The sequence below is a fragment of the Myotis davidii genome, unplaced genomic scaffold, assembly GCF_000327345.1.
Source record: "Myotis davidii unplaced genomic scaffold, ASM32734v1 scaffold663, whole genome shotgun sequence".
Taxonomy (NCBI): Eukaryota; Metazoa; Chordata; class Mammalia; order Chiroptera; family Vespertilionidae; genus Myotis; species Myotis davidii.
In genome coordinates, this window is record NW_006295816.1 from 7,652,881 (window position 1) to 7,661,254 (window position 8,374).

The 8,374-nt window shown below is 42.2% G+C and overlaps 1 pseudogene; it reads right to left on the minus strand.

Annotated features, from left to right (window-relative positions):
- Nucleotides 1-5,873: 5,873 nt before the first annotated feature.
- LOC107184199 lies at nucleotides 5,874-6,351 on the minus strand (annotated as a pseudogene).
- Nucleotides 6,352-8,374: the final 2,023 nt, after the last annotated feature.

The window sequence follows — 8,374 nt, forward strand, 5'->3', positions numbered from 1 at the left end:
GGCAGCTGGGGGAAGGAAGGGCTACTCTTCGTGCATCAGGCCTCTAGTTACATAATAACATTCTAAAAATGACAAAATAACAGAGATGAGTAACAGATTGGTGGTTGCTGAGGTTGGGGCAGGGGTGTGGCACTTAAAGGGCAACATTAGGAACCCTTGTGGTGATGAAAAGACTTCATATGTTGACTCTGTTAATGTCAGTCTCTGGTTTTGACATTGTACCGTGGTGTGTGAGATGTTGCCATTTGGGGAAACTAGGTAAATGTACATGGGATCTTTCTGGATTATGTTTTACAATTGCATGTGAATACGCCTTTACCTCCAAATAAAGACTAACTAAAAAATAATGTAAAAGAAAACTGACAAAAAATTGTATATAAAGCATTACATTTTTTAAATGCCTCTTGACACCACTTCCCCTTTTGCACCATAACTCAATTTCTCTGTTCTCCTTCACAGAAAAACTCTTTATAAAAAGGTTTCTTCTCTGCTTACTGACTCCAATTCCTTTCTTTCCATTCTCTATTAAATGCACTACAATCAAGCTTTTGCTTACATGGTTCACCAAAATAGCTCTGGCCAAGGTCATTTGCAACATTGCTAACCTCTCTGATCAATCCTCAGTTCTCTATAAACAGCATTTGACACAATTGATCAACTTCCTCCTCCTGGACACACTCTTTGCCTTGTTTCCAGAACTCCTCCTTCTCTCCGTGTTTCTCTTATTTCACTGGATGCTCTTCTGAAGTCTCCTTTTTCTGGTTCCACATCTCCCCGTCCCCTAACGTTTCAGCATCCCTGGGCTCAGTCCTGGATCTTTCCACTGTTCTGTCTCTGTTCACCCCCTAGGTGTTCAACCAGGCTCATGGATTTAAGTATTATTCATCTGCTGACAACTCTGAAATTTATATTCCCCGCTGGACATCTCTTCTGTAGGCTTGTATGTCCAATTGTTTCCCTAACATCTTCCTCCATTTGTATGTTAGTAAATACCTCAAAGTAACATGGATAAAGCTGACCTCCTGACTTCCACTCAAGGATGAAGGCATCTTAATCCTTCTAATTGCCCAGAGCCCTAACCTTCGACCATCCTGGACTCCTCTCTTTCTCTCACTCTTCATACTTAATTCATCAGCAAATCTTTCCCACTGTACCATTAAACTATGTCAAGAGTCCAACACTGTGTCACATAGCTTTTGAAAGCCATTTCCATTTGGTATGAAGTTAGTGGGCTTCCCTCCTCTCTGTGGGTAATTGGGCTTCCATCTTCCTCTTAGGCAGAGGTCTGTCTGAATCCCTGGACTCAGCCAGGGACCTGCTTCCTGCTTCTGGATCCTTGGTAGCATTGGCCAACCTGCACCAGGAACTGCCTACCTGGCTGTCTACCTCCCCCTCCCCTTTCATCTCTGTTCTTCTGGCTTCAGAGGTGGTTCAGGGATTACATGAGACTCAACCTGGGCCAACTATTCAGAAAAGGGCCCTATCATCCCCCAGGAGTTTGCTTGGCTGACAGAACTAAATCTAGAGATGCCTGTGGCCATATTTGTGAAGCTCTTACTTCACATGCTGGTTAGCACTTATTACCAGGGCCAAGGAATTCCTGATGGCATTGTTGGAATTCCTGGATCCAGCTGAGCCTGAAGCCTGACTAGACCCTGGACTTTTCACTTTTATGTGAGAAATAAATTCTTTCCCATCTCTATAGTTTGAATTTAGTTTCTACTCTTTGCAACTAATCCACTCCCTCTCACCTCTTGCTCCAGAAATTTGTCTAGGCATTTTCAGTGACTGATAGAATCAAATTGTTGGTCCTGGGCCATCAGCACACAGACCTTCTCAACACATGTTGCAGCTGAAAAACTCTTACTATCAGAGGTCCAGGTTGTAATGAGGCAGCACCTATTTTCAGAATCTGCATGCTGTTATTTCTAAGTAGGCTATTCATTTATTCAACCAATTATTGGAAAGCCTACCATGTGCCACATACATCTCTAGATGTTGGGGACACATCAGTGAACAAAGCAAGCAGACCTTCTTGCCTTCATGTAGCTTACATTCCAATGGGAGATATTGAAAATAAATATAATAAGAAATTAACATAATATAAGCAGAGCTAATATTCAACCGGCGTGAACTAGTAATCCAGAGCAGCTGAAATATTTCTGTCCCTCTGCCCTAAGGCCCAGGTGTCCCCTAGCTTCCCGGGCCCTTCCTGAGAATACCACCTTCTCCCCAGATCTCTCTATGATCCAGCAACCAAAGGGTAAATGCTCAGCCCAGCAGGGTCTCTATATAATCAGTATCTTATTCCATACTCTATAGTTGTAGACTAGGTTAGTAAGTATTTTGAGTACCTACTAAGAAAATGGTAAGTGCTATGGGAGAGAAAAATGGAGCAAGATAATGGGGTAAGAACTTCGTTTCTTTTTTATAGCCAAACAATATTCCATTGTAAAAATATACTGCATTTTGTTTATCCACTCATCAGTAAATGGAGTTTTGGGTTGTTTTCACTTTTTGGCTGTTATGAATAATATTTTTATAAACATCTGTATACAAATATTTGTTTGACATATGTTTTCATTTCTCATGAAATATACCCAAAAGTGGAATTGCTGGATCAAATGGTAACTATGTGTTTAACTTTTTACCAGATCTCCAGACTGTTTTTCAAAGTGGCTGCACCATTTTACACACCCATCAGCAATGTGTGAAGCTCTTACTTCACATACTTGTTAGCACTTACTACCTCATTGTTATATTCTAGTCATCTTGTGGGTGTGAAGTGTTACAGCACTGTGGTTTTGATTTGTACTTCCCTGACAACTAGTGATGTTGAGCATCTTTTCATGTGCTTAGTGGCCATTTGTATATCTTCTTGGGAGAAATATCTATTCAAATCCTTCACCTATTTTTAAATTAGTTTATCTTTTTATTACTGAGTTATAGATATTCTTTATATATCCTAGACTTGCAAATATTTTCTTTCCACTCTGTGAACTATCTTTTCAATTTATATTGATAAAATTTGATTTATCTTTTTCTTCTGTTGCCTATACTTTTGGTGTCATAGCAAAGAATCTGTTGCCAAATCCAGGGTCAGATTTATACCTATGCTTTATTTTTTTTAATAAGTATTTATTGTTGAAAATATTACATATATCCCCCTTACTCCCTATTGACCCCCTTCAGCCTACCCCGCCCCCCGCCTTCACCACCCTATTGTCTGTGTCCATGGGCCATGCATATATGCATACAAGGTCTTTGGTTCATTACCTTCCACCCGTCTACCCTGCCTGCCTTCTCTCTGAGATTCCGCACTCTGTTCCATTACTATTGTAAATTATGCTGCTATGAACATAGGGGTACATGCATTCTTTCTGATTGATATTTCAGGTTTCTTGGGGTATATTCCTAGAAGTGGGATCATTGGTTTAAATGGCAGTTCCATATTTAATTTTTTGAGGAACCCCCATACTGTTTTCCAAAATGGCTGTACTAGTCTGTATTCCCACCAGCAGTGTACTAGGATTCCCTTTATAGTTTTGGCTTTTACATTTAGGTCTTTGATCCATTTTGATTTAATTTTTTTACATGGTGTAAGATAGGGGTTCCAGCTTCATTCTTTGACTTGTGGCTATCCTGTTGTCTCAACTTCATTTGTTGAAAACATTATCCTTTCCCATTGAAGGGTCTTGGCATCCTTGTCAAAAATCAATTAACCATAGATATATGAATTTTATCTGTATCTCATTGATCTAGATGTCTATCCTGATGCCACATTACCTTATTATATCTATAGTAAGTTTTGAAATTGAAAAGTGTGAGTTCTCCAAATTTTTTTTTCAGGATTGCTTTGGCTATTGTGGATTCCTTGAGTTTCCATATAAATTTTAGGATCAGCTTGTCAATTTCAACCAAAAAAAAAAAAAAAAGAAAGAAAGAAAGAAAAGCTAGTTGCAACTCCAATAGGGACTACATTGAATCTATAGATCAATTTGGGGAGTATTGCTATCATAGCAATATTCAGTTTTCTGAACTATGAACACAGATGTTTTTCCATTTATGTAGATCTTTCATTTCTTTCAACTATGTTTTGTAACTTTCAGAATATATTTCAGGAATCTTCACTTCCTTTGTTAAATTTCTCCCCAACTGTTTTATTTGGTTGATGCTATTATAAATGAAATTGTTTTCATTTCATTTTTGTATTGTCCATTACAAGTGTATAGAAACACAATTAATTTTTATATATTTATCTCATATCCTGTCACCTTGGTAAACTCATTAGTTCTAATAGTTTTTAGTAGATTTCTCAAGATTTTTCTAGATATAAGAACATATCCACAAATATAGTTTTACTCCCTTTCCAATCTGAATGCCTTTTATTTCACCTTTTTATGTTTTAATAAATCCTGCTGGCTGCCTTGTTGAGAATACCCTAAATCAGGGTGAGAGTGGGGCAAGAGTCAGGTGAGCAAGATGATGCCTTAGGCCAGGTGGTAGCAGAAAAGAGGTCACAGGGTGGTCTGGGGTGTTTCCCTTTTGTTCTTTTTTCCTTTATTTCTTTTTTGTCTTGTGGGCCATCTTGTGATGTGTTTTACTCTCTCAACCAACAACAGAGCCAGTACTAACATTCTTAAAGTCCTTAGTAAGCAGTTCTGCATGAAGGAAGCAGACGCCAGACAGGAGACTAGAGAAACCCAGACTGTACATGTCCCATTTCTGTAAGAACAGATCCTGTAAGCCTGGCCGGACTGAAGGCCTATTTCTGAGAGGAAAAGAGAAGTGTCTGTCGCTCGGTCTCGGAAATGCTGCAACCCTCAGCAGTCAGCTAAACATAACACAAGCAGGGGGTGGTGGGGGGGGCGCTTAATGCTCTGGGTACAGTAGGTAATTCAGGCTTCTCCAGTGAACAGTGATTCCAAGGCACCAGCTCCTTCACCTTGGGGAAACTAGCTTAACCAGACTTCCTCAGGAACCCATTTCTCCCTGAAGGTAGCAATACAGGAAAACGCTCCATAAGCACCCCCCACACCAACCCACACTGTTTGTGAAAGGACCACACCAGACATGATCTCTCCCTCTTGGTGAGCAGCACCCCAGCATTCTAGTCTAGACTGGGTTTAGAGCAGTGGTTCTAAACCTTGGCTGCACATTAGAATCACCTGGGAATCTTTTTAAAATCCTGATTTCTAGGCCTCATCCTCCGGAAATTCTGTTTCTTTGTTATGGGGTGAGGCTACAACATTAGTAACAAAGAAACAGAATTTCCAGAGGAGGAGGCCCAGAAATCAGGATTTTAAAAAGATTCCCAAGTGATTCTAATGTGCAGCCAAGGTTGAGAACCACTGCACTGGACTCCAGGGATCAGGGTTGTGGTCTCCACTAACTGATTGGCCGGCATCAGGGCAGGGGGTCATTATTCCATGCAGCTGGTCCTGAGGTCACCGGGACTGGTTTTGCTGCTTATCTGGGACTGAAGTTGAAATACAACTGAGGCCTAGATGTTATCTCTAGGGAGGAACGGTCAGGGGGTCCAAACCGCATGCCCAGCGATCTGCTAGGGGAGGAAAAGTTGCCCTGTGGGCAAGGTCCCACCCTACAATTGATTGTCCATTGCTAGGCTCCTGGGGCTTTCCACGTTGGTGACCTTCTGTTTCTGGCCCATTGACCTTGCTCTGCTCACGTCTGTCTAACTGCCTACAGCACTTAAGTTCCTGACTTTCCTGTTCTAGTTACAACCTGAGGCACGAACTTTTCTTGCATCCTTGAGTTGTGTCCGTACACAGACCACCGCCAAGGGAACTGTGACTAAGACAGAGGGGAGGACACACTCTTCAACAAATATAATTGATTGTTGTTGTTTTTTCTTCATTTTAAGTTTTTAATGAAAGTTGTATATAATATTACTTTATTCCTGCATCTTCTCAATTGTTTCCTCCTTGTACTTTCCCTTTTCCTTTCCTACTTGGCATGATTTGGCTTTACGTTCAAGGATCTTTTTGCGGTCTTTGTCCAGCTTTAGTCTAGTGATAACCACCTTGCTGGGGTGAATGCCCACATGAACAGTTGTCCCATTAGCTTTTTCCCGTTGCACTCGTTCAGTGTAGATGACCTATTTCTTCCTGTAAACCTGGACTACTGTGCCAATTTGCTGCCCTTTCTAATGTCCTCGAACAATCTGAACGTCATCATCCTTTCAGATGGGCATGGACTGAACATTGTACTTCTGTCTCAGCTCTTTGGAAAGAGGAGACGACATGATCTTCCTTCGAAAGTGGAAGGTGCATTAAAATACCTTTTACTGTTCTTGCTCCGGTCAGAAAGCACAAAGGGATTGAACTTCATTTTGACCATTGGCGTTCCTATGATGGCCGCAAGAGGGAAGAGCACAATTGATTGTTATAGTTGGGGGAAATTGAGACAGATTCCTGCCTCATACTGTTTGGATTTTTTAATCCAAAAGGATTAAAGGATTAAAAAATGGTGTTAAAAAGGAGCGTTAAAAAATACATATCCGCCGAAACCGGTTTGGCTCAGTGGATAGAGCGTCGGCCTGCGGACCAAAGGGTCCCGGGTTTGATTCCGGTCAAGGGCATGTGCCTGGGTTGCGGGCACAACCCCAGTGGGAGATGTGCAGGAGGCAGCTGATCAATGTTTCTCTCTCATCGATGTTTCTAGCTATCTATCTCTCTCCCTTCCTCTCTGTAAAAAATCAATAAAATATATTTTAAAAAAATACATATCCCTTCCTTCCCTCATTTCTGAACCAGTTAGTTTTCTATTCCTTTCTCCCTTCATCTCCTTCCCTCCCCATTCCTTCCCTCCCCTTCTCTTGGAAGTAGTAGTGACCACAAAGGTAGCAGCAGATGGCTTTGGGAACCAAGGAGGCAACCAGAATGGTAGAGAAATTACTTATCGACAGAGATACTGAATACATAAATAACCACATGGAGATAATGAGAGCCAGCTTTCTTGAGATAGAGAAGAAATTTACATATAAAGAAAAGGGAGAGGCTAAAAATAATCCTGAAGTATTAGATTGGAATTGGAGTGCAAACTCATGGGCCTTTAAAAAATAGACAGATAGGGAAACAAAGATGGTTGCATAGGTAAACACCGGAGATTGCTGCCTCGCACAACCACTTCAAAAATACAACTAAAAGACAGAACCGACATCCCCCAGAACCACAGGAAGGCTGGCTGAGTGGAAATTCTACAACTAGAAGGAAAGAGAAAAGCATATCAAGACTCAGAGGAGGTGCGGTGCGGAAGTAAAATACAAAGGTGCGGAGGTGCATGAGGAGAGGGCTGGCGGCTGAGGTCATGATTGTCTTTTTCAATCCGGAGGGAGTCTCAGGCTCTGAGCTCCAGTTCCGGGCAAATCCTCTGGGGACCCAGACTCATACAGGAGAAACGGCACTGTCTGGCATCAGTTGGACCTTGAGGGCAGCTTTCTCTCAGAGGCACACTCAGTGATTGCTGGGGCCTCTGAGGACAGGACTGAGAGCAGCCATACTGCTCGCTCCGCCCGCCCAGTTGAACCCCTGGGGCTCTGCCCCACCCAAGCTGTGCACCGAGGCATTTGCATATGAAAGGCCCGGCCCTTTGTAATCTGAAAATTACTTAACAAACTGCAGCTGCCCAAGGCCCCATGGCAACTTGCATTGCTTTACAGCTGGCTTCTGCAGGGTAGCCTCAGGCAGAGGCTAGATTAGCACCTCCTTAGATCCAAGAACCAGTGTACCCAGTTGTCAGAGTGGGACCATCCAATTATAACTCCGCAGATCCATAAGAGACACACTCAGGGGGCAGACTCAGTGAGCACCAAAGCCCCACTGAAGCAAGTCTTGCCCCATAAGGGTGTCTTCAGCACCGAAGTTCTCCCACCGTAGACCCAGCTGATTCTCACAGCCAAGTGGCCTGGAGGTCAATCCCTCCCAGTGTTACCTACAACAATCAAGGCTTAACTACAACAAGACTGTGCACAAAATCCACAAAGGGGTGCACCAAGAGTGTCTACCTCAGGTAATTGGGGAGGCTGAGCCACCCGGCCCTATAGGACACTTAGCACAGAAAGCCACTCTATCGACACAGCGAAGCATAAAAAATGCTGAGACAAAGAAACAGGACACAAATGACAGAAATGGAGGAAAACGACCTACTAGATATAGAGTTCAAAACCACACTTTTAAGGTTTTTCAAGAACTTTCTAGAAACCGCCGATAAATGTAGTGAGATCCTCAAGAAATCTAGTGAGACCCTCAATGTTGTGATAAAGGACCAACTAGAAATTAAGCATACACTGACTGAAATAAAGAATATTATACAGACTCCCAACAGCAGACCAGAGGAGCGCAAGAATCAAGTC